The sequence below is a fragment of the Schistocerca americana genome, chromosome 3, assembly GCF_021461395.2.
Source record: "Schistocerca americana isolate TAMUIC-IGC-003095 chromosome 3, iqSchAmer2.1, whole genome shotgun sequence".
Taxonomy (NCBI): domain Eukaryota; kingdom Metazoa; phylum Arthropoda; class Insecta; order Orthoptera; family Acrididae; genus Schistocerca; species Schistocerca americana.
Window position 1 is genome coordinate 349337473 of NC_060121.1, and position 17631 is coordinate 349355103.

At 42.5% G+C, this 17631-nt stretch overlaps 1 protein-coding gene across 1 annotated transcript in view; it reads left to right on the forward strand.

Moving 5' to 3' along the window:
- Positions 1–17631, forward strand: part of LOC124606075 (F-box/LRR-repeat protein 16-like) — a 705098-nt gene that overhangs the window by 553382 nt on the left and 134085 nt on the right. The window lies entirely within an intron of this gene.

A 17631-nucleotide genomic window follows, 5' to 3' on the forward strand; every position in this document is an offset into this window, starting at 1 on the left:
ATCGCCACAGTAAGTTATATTGCCCCACCGAACTTCTGAGAAAATCTTCATAATAGTTGTGTGTTTTTCAGTAAATACAGCATACAGAAAAGAAATCATAGTCATCTCATTTAATCAAATAAGGCTCGTAAGTGACAGAAAATACAATTACAAAATAACCTCTAATCTCCTGGCATCTAAAATACCAGGGGGCGTTAAATAAATAATGCAACACATTTTTTCTCGGAAAGTTTCAGTTGAAAAAATGCGGAGTTTGCTGTGGATCATCGTGGAATATTCTCTCCTCAGATTTTTGGACAACATGGTTGTGGAGATGAAGCAGCGATTAGTATGATTAATCACTTATTCAAAAACAGTCTTAATCGCATTTATTATTATTATACCGCCAACCGGTTTCAACCCGACGTAGTGATCATCTTCTGGGCGTTTACACCATTGGTCGACTGCTGGTGGTGTCACTACTGTCTACATACCAGCAGCGTGTACGGGTATGGAGACAACTTCATGAATCCATTGGCCCTGCACATCAGCAGGGGACTGTTCAAGCTGGTGGAGGCTCTGTAATGGTGTGGGGCGTGTGCAGTTGGAGTGATACGGGACCCTTGATATATCTAGATACGACTCTGACAGGTGACACATACGAAAGCAGCCTGTCTGATCACCTACATCCATTCATGTCCATTGTGTATTCCGACGTACTTGGGTAATTCCAGCAGGACAATGCGACAGCCTACACGTTCTGAATTGCTACAGAGTGGCTCCAGGAACTCAGAAGAGTTTAAACACTTGCGCTGGCCACCAAACTCCCAAGATATGAACATTATTGAGCATATCTGGGATTCCTTGCAACGTGCTGTTCAGAAGAGATTTACACCCCTTCGTACTCTCACGGGTTTATGGATAACTCTGCAGGATTCGTGGTGTCATTTCCCACCAGAACTGCTTTAGACATTAGTCGAGGGCATGCCTCGTCACGTTGCAGCACTGTTGCTTGCTCGCGTAGACCGTACACGGTATTAGGCAGGTGTAGCAGTTTCTTTGGCTCTTCAGTGTACATTTGTGTGTGTGTGTGTGTGTGTGTGTGTGTGTGTGTGTGTGTGTGTGTGTGTGTGCCGTCTTTCGCTTCTCAACTTACATAGCTTCCTATCTGTCCAATATTATTCCTGAAGGGCTCTTGAATTCATCGCATCACACCGCACTTCTGCAACAAATCCGCGGAAAATGGCTGTCTGCCATGAAGAAGATGAAGCAGTCGCGTCAGATTTCGTGAATTGTAAAGAGACACTGCTTTCGAATTGTACCTGCATTACCGATATTCGAAAGAATTATTATCAGATAACAAGTACCAATGTACAAGTTATGTCCAGTACTTTTAATAAAAACAAAGAGTTTTCAATAACAAGCTACCCCATTTACTAGCAGTCGCTATTCCACGACTTAGTACATCCCTAACAAATTCGTAGAAAAAGCTTAAAATTTCTTGACATGAATGATATCACATTCTGCCACAAAGCACACTTATGATCATACATGGTAAGCTGTTAGATCTTACGTTTGCTTTCCACCTTATTCGGGAGGCGTTCACAAAATGACGAGACGAGGATAAACGCAGTAAAACGCAGTAAAGTGGTCTCTCAAAAGACAACATATTTTTCTTCCTCTTCACAAGCTGTAAGAGATAGATGTGTAATTGTCTTGGGCAGCTGAACTACACTGATAGCTCCAGTTATGAAAGAGGAAGTGGCACTTACAGCAAATCTACTGGAAGAGATAAGACGGAAGAATTCTCGCAGCCTGTAGCTTGAACTGTAAAAACGATAACCTCGTAAATGACGGCTCAAATTTTCTTAGCTTAGCGGCTACTCACTAATTTCTGAGTTATGAACATAATGCTGCGACTGTGCGGAAAAGAGGTGACGCTGCAGAGTTGTTTCCATTCTTTTAATAAAAAGATAGTAGTTGCTGCATGAAATGACGCAAGGTCCGTGTGACATTAAAAGCGTAATTCATCCGTATTTAAAGGAAGGCTCATCGGAGACACGCTCATATTAATAGGCCTACATCGCTGACATAAATCTCCTGTAGAAACAAAGAACACGTTTGTGCTCGTTTGTCATGTCCTTTCTACAAACCGAAAGCCACCTCTGTAAGAATCGATCTGGATACTGTAAACAGGGATTGCTTGCAAATCACTCACGCGACCCAGACACGAATATTGCTCATCCGTGTGGGACCCCTACCAAAAAGGACTAACAGCACAACCGCCCACAGATTTCTTTGACCCGCGGAATAGCGTTACAGAGATGCTAAAGAAGCTGAACTGGCAGACTCTTTTGAAATTTGGAAATTTGTGGTAAGGTCTTATAGGACCAAACTGCTGAGGTCATCGGTCCCTAAGCTTGCACACTACTTAATCTAACTTAAACTAACTTACTCTAAAGACAACACACACACCCATGCCCGAGGGAGGATTCGAACCTCTGAAGGGGGAGAGCCGCGCGGACCGTGACAAGACGTCCAAGACTGCTTGGCTACCCCGCGCGGCGGCAGACTCTTTAAAACAGATGTAAACTACCCCGAGGAAGCCTACTTAGAAAGTTTCAAGAACCATCTTTAAATGGCAAATGTAGGAATTTGCCATATCCTATACGGAAAATGAAGACAAGTTTAATTACGAGCGTGCGCACAGGCATATAACAGTCATCTTCGCATCGCTCTTTCCGCATATGGAACGGGGAGAATGCTAATAACTAGTACAATGGGAAGTACCCGCTGCCATGCACTTCACATTGGTTTGCAGGACATGGATTTAGATGTAGATTACGTGCTTGCTCTATACCTCAGTGAATTCCAAAAGGCAACAGACAGCGTCGCCCAGATTGATGTCAAAGTTTCTTCTCTTCCGGCAAGCCTTCGAAACAATTCCACAATGTCTTCTAGTCACTAGTCAACAAAATACGAGCTTACGAAATACCAGGACCAACTTTATAAATGTATCGAAGCTACCATAATCCCAGAAAATACAATTCCATAAGTTGTTCTCAACGAGTTTATTTATTCTCTTGCGAATCCTCCCAATTGCCAAATACGTGTCGGAACTGGGTACACGTCCTGACGTAGGGTATTCCTGGGAGTTGTGTCAGGATCCAGATTCTGGCTCCTCATTGCGACTTCGCTTACTTCCAAAGTATGGAACTTGAAATTATAATAAATAATGTAAAATATAAATTAAAAAGACTCCTTTGTTATTGTTTTATTGTTTTTTTAAGTTTGTTTTTATTTTTTACACACAATACGATTAGAAAATTTCAAAATATACAACATTTTTCGTTTTTTGCGTACTGTGTGCTAAGAGTATGAACTGGTTTTTACCGAACTATCAGTTCGTGAACGGGTAACATGCACCTGACCTTGCATAAAACATACTGATCGTAAATCAAGTCGAACGTATTTGAATGTCTGATCCTGAACCTTGTTTATTATTACCGCAAACGAAACTTTGATTGGAAACTGAAGTTGCTTAAAATGAATGGGTAATTTGGTTGGGATCATTGGTATACGAGGTATGAGGGAGACCTCTCCAGCCGCTGGATCTGTCAGGATAGTACCTCCAGTGCAGTCATTTCGCATACTTTTAATCTGCAAACGGGTAGCACCAAAAAATTACTGATGATTCAGGTTGCGTCGTAGCGTTGTAATCGTAAGCCTATAAGACATAAATGCAACTTTCCTAATAAGTGTGTCTCAGAAGGAATGTTCAGTAGCCGGCCGTGGTGGCCGTGCGGTTCTAGGCGCTCCAGTCCGGAGCCGCGCTGCTGCTACGGTCGCAGGTTCGAATCCTGCCTCGGGCATGGGTGTGTGTGATGTCCTTAGGTTAGTTAGGTTTAAGTAGTTCTAGGGGACTGATGACCACAGCAATTGAGTCCCATAGTGCTCAGAGCCACTTGAACCAATGTTCAGTATTCAGGTATACGACAAGAACAATCATCCGAAGCATAAAACTTCATACGGACTTATGCCCTATCTCGAATGGTTTCCGAGATAGAAAACATTTAATGTGCATTTGTTTTTGGACTAATGGCGCACACGTATATGTGTTACCTAATCACTGGGCTGGTCGTGGTAATTGCTATAATTAACTGGCAGCCAAGAACGTCAGACCTCACGCCATTAGATTTTTGTTTATGGCGTTGGATGAAACCTGGCCCGTACAAACGAAAGGTGGATACGTGAGATGAACTGCTAGGTCCCGTTATGGTCGCTGCTGCCCTCACTAAGGAGCGTGCCGAGCCACTTGGACAAGTATCGTATGTTCTCCAAAAATTACACAAAAGCACTGAATTTGACGGTAGGAGACAGAAAATTTATTGTGAACTACACAACAGCTGTAATGTGACGTGTACGATATTGCTTGGAAGTAAATGTGCTGAAAGTGCGTGTTTTTCAACCTGCAATTTGTAAAACGCATGTTTTAATGTTTAATAACTGTTGTACCTACGTCCATATGTAAACCCGACAATGTAATTGGATAGTAAAGAAATTAAATAATAATTTACATTAAGCCTGTTCTATTTCGGAAATCATTTACAATAGGCCATACGATCGTAGGAAGTTCCTCCTTTCAAAAGATCGTTTCTATCACATCCCTCAGTAACGCCATTTCCTCCTGGAACCTCCTACATACGGGTTTTCTGTTAAAACCGACTGCGAGGTATGCAACCTTTGTTTATAACTGTATATACGGAGAAGCGACCTATATGCTAGAAACAATATTTTGATTCATCTGAAGTGCTACCATCTCCGATGACTCGACTTCTTGATGTTTAAGAATAATTTCAGTTTCTTGTTCATCGTCAGCAAGCTTTTGGGGGCTCGGTCCCTTAGGACTGCTGAGATAATCTTTATCTGCCCCACTGCAGACTCCTAACTAAGGTACGAGCATATGGGATTGGTTCCCAAGTATGTGAGTGGCTCGAAGACTTCTTAAGTAATAGAACCCAGTACGTTGTTCTCGATGGTGAGTGTTCATCGGAGGTGACGGTATCATCTGGAGTGCCCCAGGGACGTGTGGTAGGTCCGCTGTTGTTTTCTATCTACATAAGTGATCTTTTGGATAGGGTGCATAGCAATGTGTCGTCGTTGAGTGACTGTAGAAGGATACAAGATGACTTGGGCAGGATTTGTGATTGGTGTAAAGAATGGCAGCTAACTCTAAAAATAGATAAATGTAAATTAATGCAGATGAATAGGAAAAAGAATCCTGTAATGTTTGAATACTCCATTAGTAGTGTAGCGCTTGACACAGTCACGTCGTTTAAATATTTGGGCGTAACACTGCAGAACGATATGAGGTGGGACAAGCATGTAATGGCAGTTGTGGGGAAGGCGGATAGTCGTCTTCGGTTCATTGGTAGAATTTTGGGAAGATGTGGTTCATCTGTAAAGGAGACCGCTTATAAAACACTAATACGACCTATTCTTGAGTACTGTTCGAGCGTTTGGGATCCCCATCAGATAGGATTGAGGGAGGACATAGAAGCAATTCAGAGGCGGGCTGCTAGATTTGTTACCAGTAACTGGTAAGTTTGATCGTCACGCGAGTGTTACGGGAATGCTTCACTAACTTGGGTGGGAGTCTTTAGAGGAAAGGAGGCGTTCTTTTCGTGAATCGCTACTGAGGAAATTTACAGAACCAGCATTTGAGGCTGACTGCAGTATAATTTTACTGCCGCCAACTTACATTTCGCGGAAAGACCACAAAGATAAGAGAGATTAGGGCTCGTACAGAGGCATATAGGCAGTCATTTTTCCCTCGTTCTGTTTGGGAGTGGAACAAGGAGAGAAGATGCTAGTTGTGGTACGAGGTACCCTCCGCCACGCACCGTATGGTGGAATGCGGAGTATGTATGTAGATGTAGATGTAGATCTATTCATCTAAAATGGGTTTTCTCTAATTGTTCCTGGCATTCTAATCCTATGAGATATCCCTGGGTTAACAGTTCTACTGTAGTTAAGATGCCTATTCTTCTGCTTTAGGTTGTTCATTTTTTGTAGCGTTCCTGGCATGAGGTTTTATTTGGTCTTCTAGTAGCTCGTTGTTGTTCCTGATGTATGTCGTCTGTCCTAGCCCATCTTGGGACTTTTAGAATGATTCTCAAGCATCTGTTTGGAAGCATATGTAATAGTCTGATGTTAGTATTGCTTTTCATTTCCCAAGTGATGCACCCATGTAGTATTGTTGGTAAAATCGTGATTTTGTATAGCCTTAAGTTCGGTTCTGGTTTTCGTTTGGGTGCTCGTTAGCAGCGGATACATTCTGTTTATGAATCTAATAATTTTCTCCATTTCTCTCGGTGCATCTGATCCCAGCGTTGTGAATTCTACCTCTGAGTTCAGGTCGTCTACTTGTAAACATTATTATACAGAGAAGCAGTATACATGCTAGAAATAATATTTTTGTTACATCTGAAGTGCGACCACCTTCGATGGGTGTCGGCGTTCAGTATGATCATATTTTCTTTCGTCCAGCTTTCTGTTGTTGGAAACAATTAGTCTAATGGTTCAAATGCCTTCTCGTCATAGTTAACACTTATTGTAAGAAAGAAAACGAAACCAAACATTTTCACAGCACAACGCCGTATTTTCTTTCTAGCAGTCAGTTTCAAAAGAAAACTGTACATTACTGCCTAAAAATATGTTTATTGGAGTATCGAGTAAAGATATGAAATTTATTTGATGTTTGTGAAAGTGAACATAAGCTTTGTGCAGGAAATGTGACTGCGATTAATTTAACTATGGTGATGCGCTACGTTTGGTCGATAGTCAAGTGGAAGAGATGATAGGACAAAATTGGTGACTACCACTGAAACTGATATTTGTCCAATCGTGGGTTAGCCTGGACAGCATTAAGGCCATCACTCACAAATATTCGGGTTAACGGTAACTAAGTTACCTATTTGCGCCACACAAATCGACTGATTAGCAGAAGGCACCGTGGATGAAAAGCGCTGGTGATTTCATTAAAGCGTGTGACAAGCGCCTACTTTTTCCAAATATCGCCTTCACATTATAATTCTGGCACTATCAATTCGATTCAGACTAAATGAGGTAATCAATACAGTCACAAAACTCCGCTACACGATTAAGCATCACATGTCGATGGACAGCTCAAGATATGAGATGCAAATGCTTCGATCGATTTCAGATGTGTTCTCTGACGTAAGCGAATTGTTGCCAACGGACACTTTTCGGAGTCGAATAAACATATCTCGTTTTTATCCTGTATTTTATTTATCTTGTGTTGCAATTCATTGACCTTTTTAAATGCTTCTTCCATGACGTCAGTCTTTTGAGTAAAGTCTTCTAAAATTCTGGGAATAGAACAACTAACAGGACGCTTGCTAAGGCTAAAGGCATCATACACAAATTCACCGTACGAAATTCTTACTCCTGGAAGAGGCTGGGGGAAAAAAGCCGCAGTCGCCATTCGACGTGAGAGGAGGGAAAGCCGCTGTTATGAAGACGATGTGGGACAGCCGAGCGCTTCTGCCCGTCAGGAGAGCTGAATGCTCTTTCCGAAGAGGCCTCAGTCGCTTTCAGCTTCCACACAAAACGCCAGCTTCGTGGAGCACTGCGCCTTCCGGTAATGGTGGCTGCCCGCATTCAACGTGGCCGCATCATATTTCTTGTTCAGCTCCTACGTCTCTGGAGCACAGGGCTGCAAAGGCTGTGGCGCTACAGTAATACGCCGAAAATAGCAACGTCCCAGCCTCAACTATGTGCTTCCGTACGTCCTCCTGCCCTTCCCTTTACTTGCTGATTCCTATTTCTCACACTCTTTTTACGGCAGTGTTACCAAATTCGCAAATTATTTCCAGTAAACGTTTCCTAACTCCACTACAAATGATTATATGTTCTTGTAACTCCTATATTTATTCTTCAACAAGTCCATTATCTACGAGCGCAGGTTGGGAGCATGTCAATCAACTTAGAGGTGTTGCTCGTATTTCACATTTTAATAGCAAAGAGAATAATTGAACATACTATTTTTAAAGTTCATTTCAGTCAATGCTGCCATGTATTGTTTAATGGCTATACCGATTAGTTAGTTAGTTACATGTTCCATTGATCAATCTCACGGTAACCGTTATGATGTGGAATGTGTCAAGTGCATAAGAAATGCACACATTAATCAAGGTTTCTTAAAAAAAATAAAAAATAGAAAAAAGCTTAATATTTTTATTACCTTCCCCATTCTCTTAAATGGCACAAAGTGCATATATTTTACGTACAGATTTATTTATTTCTATTCAAAAATTCATCTATGGAACAGCAGCATATTTGACCCCTTTCTGTGCCAAAGATAGGTTAAGCAGAGTATAGTGTAAGTCTATCTTTCTTCCAGCATTATAATAATGGATGTCACTGTTGTTTCTAAACTGGTCCATGTTGTTGAGAAAAAATTTCATTACTGAGTAAATACACTGTGAGGCTGTTGTAAGAATTCCTAATCTTTTAAACAGATGCCTACAAGATGTGCGACTATGAGCCCCCACATTATTGTAACCACTTTTTTTTTAGCAGTGACTAATTTTTGCCTAAGTGTTGAGTTACCCCAAAATATTATTCCATATGACATCATTTGAAATCAGAGAGTGAAAGTATGCAAAGTATATTAGCTTGCTAATTTCTGTACCCTCAAAATTAGCGACTATTCTGATTGCAAAAGTTGCTGAACCTATTCGTTTTAGGGGCTTCAAAACACGCATTTTCCAATTAAGATTCTCATCTATATGTACACCCAACTTAGTATGTTCTACCCAGGCGATTGGCTTCTGTTGATGTGTTATGTTTATTGAAGGAACTGTACTCCTTGCAGTAGAAAATTGGATGTACTGTGTTTTTCAGAGTTCAGAGCAAGCCAATTCGCAGAAAACCAATCAATAACTTTTCCAAAGGCATTATTGTATCATTTTCTATAGGAGTTTCTTTTACTGGATTAATGATGATTCTTGTATCATCAGCAAACAGTCTCTGTTTAACTTCTTGTTTCAGATAAGTCATTCACATATATCAAGAATAGAAGGGGACCCATGATTGAACCCTGTGGAACACCTAATGTAATTTCGCCCCAGTTAGATGAAGTGGGAAACTTCCTTAAATCACTAAGACCATACAAAGATACTTTTTTGCTTTCTGTTCTATAGGTATGACTTAAACCACTCATATGCTGTTCTGTTTATACCGTAAAATCGTAATTTCTGTAACATAATGCATGGTTCACACAATCAAATGTTTTGGATAAGTCACAGAAAATTCCTATTGTTGACATTTTACTATTAAAAAACTTTATTATGTGGGCAGTGAAATTGTATATTTCTGTTTCAGTAGAACACCATTTTGGAAATACAAACTGTGATTTACCAAGTTCTCATTACTGCTGAGATGGTTAACCCTCTTGTGTGCATTACTTTCTCAAAGATTTTTGAAAATGCTGTAAGCAAGAATACTGGACGGTAATTATCGACATCTGTGGTGTCCCCTTTTTGGTAGAGGCTTGACAATGGCATATTTTAACCTGTCTGGGAAATTACCTTGAGTTGGTGATACATTACAGACGTGACTCAGATCGTCAGCTGTAACTGCTCCACATTGTTTTAATATATTGTTAGAGATGTCTCCTATTCCGACAGAACATTTATTTTTCAAATATTTAATGATTTTCCTTATTTCACAAGAGGTTGTTAGATGACAATTAATCTGACAAGGATTTCTCAGAACTGAATCTCTGATTTCATTTGACACGTCATTACCAATAGCGCATTAATACTCTTCACCCAGTGGTTGCGTGGAAGGGTGCTAGGAACCACTGAAATAAACTTTATAGTCACAATTATAGTTGCAAGACATGTATTTGTTCTACGACAGTGAATCAAAATTGTGATAATGGTCGTCACGTAATACAATAAGTCAAAGTACACTGGCAGAAATGAAAAGCGTTAGACCATGAAGCACCGTACACCATTTAGTCTCACTTCAACAATTACCAAATCAGTCATTTTGTCATGTCCACAGCTTCCCATACCATGAATCCAGGAATTGGAGAGGTATTTGTATCGAGAATGGCTTCTTCCTGTGACGAATGGAACACTTAGATTTGTTAGAAGGATTCTGGGAAGCATTTCATTTGTAAAGGAAACCATATATAAGATACAAGTGCTACCAGTTCTAGAGCGTCCTTCCAATGTTTAGAGTCGCTATCAAGTAGGTATGGCAGTAGACATTAAACAAATTAAGAGAAGAGCTGTTTGGATCGTAAAGGGTCGGAAGGGCTCATACGAAAACGTTACAGAAATATTTCACAAACTGACAAACGAATCCTTGTAAGAAAGACAACACGGTTTTCTCGCAATTCTGTCAGCTGAGAGCCTGCAGTCACAGAATACTGAGTGATAATTATGCTGTCATCGTCGTTAAGTCTAACGTAAGGCTCGAAATAATAAGCCAAGAGAAAGTAATCTTTTACAGACACATACACACCGTCGTATTTAACGCGCTCAGTATGTGAAGTGAATAGGACGGAAAACCGATAATTTTGGTATGAAGTACCCTCCGCCATCCACCATACAGTGGCTTGCGGAATCTGTATATTACGCAGTCAAATTAAAACGAGACAGATGGGACAAGTAAGTAAACTGTTTATTATTTCAAAGGCAATCGCCATAATTGTCATCATACACTACTGGCTATTAAAATTACTACACCACGAAGATGACGTGCTACAGACGTGAAATTTAACCGACAGGAATAGGATGCTGTGATAAGCAAATGATTAGCTTTTTAGAGCATTCACACAAGTTTGGCGCAAGTGGCGACATCTACAAAGTGCTGACATGAGGGAAGTTTCCAACCGATTTCTCATACACAAACAGCAGTTGACCGCCGTTGCCTGGCGAAACGTTGTTCTGATGCCTCGTCTAAGGAGGAGAAATGCGTACCATCACGTTTCCGACTTTGATAAAGGTTGGATTGTAGCCTATCGCGATTGTGGTTAATCGTATCGCGACATTGCTGCTCGCGTTGGTCGAGATCCAATGACTGTTAGCAGAATATGGAATCGGTGGGTTCAGGAGGGTAATACGGAACGCCGTGCTGGATCCCAACGGCCTCGTATCACTAGCAGTCGAGATGACAGGCATCTTATCCGCATGGCTGTAACGGATCGTGCAGCCAAGTCTCGATCCCTGAGTCAACAGATGGGGACGTTTGCAAGACAACAACCATCTGCACGAACAGTTCGACGACGTTTGCAGCAGCATGGACTACCAGCTCGGAGACCCTTGACGCTGCATCAGAGACAGGAGAACCTGCGATGGTGTACTCAACGACGAACCTGGGTGCACGAATGGCAAAACCTCATTTTTTCGGATGAATCTAGGTTCTGTTTACAGCATCATGATGGTCGCATCCGTGTTTGGCGACATCGCGGTGAACGCACACTGGAAGCGTGTATTCGTCATCGCCATACTGGCGTATCACCCAGCGTGTTGGTATGGGGTGCCATTGGTTACACGTCTCGGTCACCTCTTGTTCGCACTGACGGCACTTTAAACAGTGGACGTTACATTTCAGATGTGTTACGACCCGTGGCCCTAACCTTCATTCGATCCTTGCGATACCCTACATTTCAGCAGGATAATGCACGACCGCATGTTGCAGGTCCTGTACGGGCCTTTCTGGATACAGAATATGTTCGACTGCTGCCCTGGCCAGCATATTCTCCAGATCTCTCACCAATTGAAAACGTCTGGTCAACGGTGGCCGAGCAACTGGCTCGTCACAATACGCCAGTCACTACTCTTGATGAACTGTGGTATCGTGTTGAAGCTGCATGGGCAGCTGTACCTGTACACGCCATCGAAGCTCTGTTTGACTCAATGCCCAGGTGTATCAAGACTGTTATTACGGCCAGAGGTGGTTGTTCTTGATACTGATTTCTCAGGATCTATGCACCCAAATTGCGTGAAAATGTAATCCCATGTCAGTTCTAGTATAATATATTTATCCAATGAATACCCGTTTATCATCTGCATTTCTTCTTGGTGTAGAAATTTTAATGGCCAGTAGTGTATTTATCTCAGTGTGAGACAAAGCGATAGATGCCTTCATGGAAAAATGTTTGCAGTTGCATACCGAAACATGATTGTACTCAGGCCTGCACCTCTTCGCCCGAAGCAAATCGGCGGCCACGAAGGTTTCTCTTCAGGGCGCCAAAAATACGGAAATCGCATGAGAAGAGATCGGGAAGGTATGGAGGAAATGTAAGAGCTTCCCAGCGAAACTTCTGTTGCACGGTCGAAATAACCTTGGCAACATGTGAGCGGGGATTTTGTTGGCAGGTTATTTCAACTACGCGGCCGAAGTTTCGCTGGGAAGGCCTTACATATCCTCCTTCATACAGTCCCGCTATCTATTCCCGTGTGATTTCCATATTTTTGGAGCCGTGAAGAAAGACATTCGTGGCCGTCGATTTGCTTCTGACGAAGAGATGCATTTCTCCATGAAGGCATTGACCGTCTTGTTTCACAGTGGGATAAATTTATTAACAATTATGGCGATTACTTCTGAAATAATAAAGAGTTTCCATTCAGCTGCCCCTTTTATGTAGCTGTAGGTGTGAATTAGCGTACGTACCGAGAGTATCACATTATCTTTTAATATCGCGACTGACACGAGCACACGTGAAACTAATCTTTGACTCGAGCTTCAATGAACTGCCTCAGGGAAGCACGCTATTCCCGCTTTGCCCTCCCAAGGGCATCAACAACTGCGCAGTTATAATGCGTCACGCCGTTCATAGGCACCAATCGCCCCAGAATATTCAACAAAATGAAATGACGGTACATTCGCAACAAAAAGTACGATTCAGTCATTGAGTAAGCGAATCGACACAGAGAATACCACATGTTACAGACGTCGTCACTGTTATAAGAACTGAATTGTACTTGCCGCGCGGAGTGGCCGCGCGGTATGAGGCGCCGGGTCACGGAGGTTAGAGTTCCCTCGGGCATGGGTATGTGTGTGTGTGTGTGTTGTTCTTAGCATAAGTTAGTTTAAGTAGTGTGTAAGTCTAGGGACCGATGACCTCAGCAGTTTGATCCCTTAGGAACTCATACAAATTTGAATATTTTTTCAACTGTACTTGACGAAACTGATGATGCCAATATCTTCAGGATAAGGAAGCTATCAACATAATCCTCACTTTTGACACAATATTGTTTCTTCCTTATTATTTGCAATACTCCGCCAACCCTCTGCGCTGAATACGTTTCCGTTTATTTTCAGTCAGTTAAAACATAATAAAAAGACACTGCACTGCACAACTTCCTTTTCTGCCAGTTCGTATACAATGATCAGTATCTCGTATCACCATAACTTCTCTGCTTCCTGAGGAGTAAATCAGTAATCAAGTACTCTGCTGGCCGTTAACAAATCGACACTATGTAAGCTGTGTGCGGCCGGCCGAAGTGGCCGAGCGGTTCTAGGCGCTTTAGTCTGGAACCGCGCGACCACTACGGTCACAGGTTCGAATCCTGCCTCAGGCATGGATGTGTGTGATGTCCTTAGGTTAGTTAGGTTTAAGTAGTTCTAAGTTCTAGGGGACTGATGACCTCAGATGTTAAGTCTCATAGTGCTCAGAGCCATTTGAACTATTTAAGCTGTGTGCGACGAACATGAAACTGGCATGAAGAATACACGCTTTGATATGCATATGATTAGCATTCCATTACAGCCGCACGGAGTTTAGGGTGTTTATAAATTATTTATACAAAAGTAATTTGTGAAAAGGATAAAAAATGGCCGCGTGAAACGTTTACCAGCACATGTCGGAATTCAGCAGCGACAGCATCGTGGCTTGTAGATATTGTGCTTCATAGTTCCGAGATATTGCTGTTCGCCCGGAGCGAGATTCTACAACTGTCATCAAAATATGGAATCGATGGGTTCAGGAAGACCACAACATCTTGCAGGTTCTCGGTGGACACAAACGACTAGCGACTAGTTAAACAAGCACTTTCAACACATTTCGTGATAAAATTTCAATAACTTTTGCCTTAATGTTTTCCGGAAGTCTACTTATTCGAATAATACACACACCAAAAAAAGTTTTGCATCACACCGGTTCCCAGAACTCCTGAAGATAGACCTTGATTGTGTTTACTGTATCACAGACACAGTCCCTTTGACTGTTCAGAGATGACATTAAACCCGCCAAAGATGTAAAAACAACCATGCATGAGCAGCGCCTATTAGACAGCCCATCAGTTCCAGTCATTCGATCACGAAGGAGGTACACGGCTCGTGATGTTTGTAGTTCAACCATGCCTAGACGGCCGCTGTCCGAACGCGTCCGCATTGTTACTTTGTGCCAGGAAGGGCTCTCAACGAGGGAAGTGTCCAGGCGTCTCGGGGTGAACCAAAGCGATATTTTTCGGACATGGAGGAGATACAGAGAGACAGGAACTGTCGATGACTTGCCTCGCTCAGGCCACCCAACGGCTACTACTGCAATGGATGACCGCCACCTACCGGATTACGGCTCGGAGGAACCCTGACAGCAACTCCACCATGTTGAATAATGCTTTTCGTGCAGCCACGGGACGTCGTGTTACGACTCAAACTGAGTGCAATAGGCTGCATGATGCGCAACTTCACTCCCGACGGCCATGACGTGGTCCATCTTTGCAACCACGACACCATGCAGCGCGGTACTGGTGGGCCCAACAACATGCCGAATGGACCGCTCAGCATTGGCGTCACGTTCTCTTCACTGGTGAGTGTCGCTTTTGCCTTCAACCAGACAATCGTCGGAGACTTGTTTGGAGGCAACCCGGTCAGGCTGAACCCTTAGACACACCGTCCTGCGCGTGCAGCAACGTGGAGGAGCACTGCTGTTATGGAGTAGCATTATGTGGGGTCGATGTACCCCTCTGGTGGTCATGGAAGGCGCCGTAACGGCTGTACGATACATGAATGCCGCCCTACAGCCTATAGTGCAACCATATCGGCAGGACATTGGCGAGGCATTCGTCTTCATGGACGACAATTCGCGCCGCCATCGTGCACATCTTGTGAATGACTTCCTTCAGGATAACGACATCGCTCGACTAGAGTGGCTAGTATGTTCTCCAGACATCAACCCTATCCAACATGCCTGGGATAGTTTGAAAAGGGCTGTTTATGGACAACGTGACCCACCAACCACTCTGAGGGATCTACGCCGAATCGCCGTTGAGGAGTGGGACAATCTGGACCAACAGTGCCTTGATGAACTTGTGGATAGTATGCCACGACGAAGACAGGCATGCATCGATGCAAGAGGACGTGCTACCGGATATCAGAGGTACCGGTGTGTACAGCAAACTGGACCACCACCTCTGGAGGTCTCGCAGCATGGTGGTGCAACATGCAGTGTGCGGTTTTCATGAGCAATACAAAGGGCGAAAATGATGTTTATGTTGATCTCTATTACAATTTTGTGTACAGGTTCCGGAACTTTCGGAACAGAGGTGATGCAAAACTTTTTTTGATGTGTGTTTTATTACAGCTGATTCTGCCCATTCTCATGCACACATGGTTGTGTTCTTTGACTCCACTATTGACCACGCTTGTCACTGGCCCTTCCTCCGTTTAATTTACAGAATGAAACTGCTGTTATAAAATCTATTGCTGTTACAATGGATATGATTAAAATTTAGTCGATTGCATTATCAACAAGAAAAACCTTAAAAAATGTTCCACGTTACAGAGAAATACACCCGGCCCTAAGGAAGTTGAAAATACTAAACGAATTTCTATTCTTTTCCAAGGAAATGTATGCTATAGTATACTGGGTTTATTGACGAATAGCCTAAATACAAATTTGATGTAACCTTGTCCACTGAAAACCACTAAAAAACTTTGTGCATACAATTAACAGTGCCAATGATCCTTTTTCTAACCCAGGTGTTTATAAAATGTTACTATATAGATAAAACTGGCAGGGCGATCACACTAAGGTGCAAACAACATTTACTAGGAAACAAGGGTGGTAACGTGCACCACTCCACATTTGCCGAACATTTACTCATTACTAATCAGTCCCCTAAGGATCTAGGAGAAGCCATAATTTTGTGTAAGTATGTTAAAGGGCGGAAATTAGACTTACATCAAGAAGTGGAAATTTTTAAAATCTCACTCAAAGGGTACTGTAACATGGTAAATGATCAGCAGCAACTTTCGAGTTGACAGTTTCTTGAAGGTTTTACGCTGGTACTTCAAACCGGTTAATGTAGTTGTAGTTCGTTGGTGGCCTCCAGTTGTCATTCATTCTCATCAGTTTCCTATTTTTTCTTGTAAAATATTTTATCTCTTTCTATCTCCTTTTTACTGTTATAGTTGTCCGCCCCCGGTAGCTGAGTGGTCAGCGTGAGAGAATGTCAATCCTAAGGGTCCCGGTTCGATTCTCGGCTGGGTCGGAGATTTTCTCCGCTCAGGGACTGGGTGTTGTGTTGTCCTGATCATCATCATTTCATCCCCATCGACGCGCAAGTCGCCGACGTGGCGTCAAATCGAAAGACTTGCACCAGGCGAACGGTCTACCCGACGGGAGGCCCTCGTCACACGACATTAAAATTAATTAAAAAATTACAACTGTTATAATTCATTTTTAAAATTTTCCCTCCTTCTCTCTGCCTCCAGTCTCCCCTCGTTTTTCTATCTAGATCTTTACTCCGCCCCTTGCCGATAGAACGTAGTGACTGATGCTTTACACTTTATCTGATTGCTATGCGCGTACGTTTTTGCGCAGTTACGCCACCTGCCGATGTTTCCTATTTCGTGTACTGCTACAACTTTGCCAGTCGCCGCATGGTACCAACAACATACGGGCCGTTTCACTGTCTAAAATTGCATACACATTTTTATGTGAATGTTTTTAAGTTTAGTCCAGCTCTAACGGGAAAGTTTTTTAATGGATTTTATTCGGTTTTACTGATAGTCACACGTACTATGTCAGTTGACATGAGCTTGATGGTTCTAAGGTTTCTGATCGTCAATATATGATGTTACGTGTAAATAATTTTTGGTTATTATATTTTGGTCTCTTCTACCTTAATAAATCTTTTTAACTATGATGTAATAAATTTCCTCAATAGGTCCACGTACTTCTGAAGAAGACTATTTTACAATGGCTGAAACCGTGGTGAAGGGTTATTAAAGCCTTTATACCTGCAACTGGTTGGCTGATTTCCTCACATCATTACTTAACATCTATCGTTGCTGAACATCAGCTATGTTTAAAATTTTACCCGTCTTTTAAGTCGCTATGTTTTTTCGTTTATCCATGACACCTTGCCACGCGCCTCCCTCCCCCCCCCCCCTCCCTCTATACGCGCTATCTCCTCCGACAGTCCAGATCCACATCGATCAAATGATATTTTCGGCTCGGCCGTTACGAAGTGCTGCGCTCTAGTGAAAGGTAACGGAAACCATCCGGGCGCGTTCTCCGTATATGTCACTCCATTACAAAAAAATGGTTCAAATGGCTCTGAGCACTATGGGACTTAACTTCTGAGGTCATCAGTCCCCTAG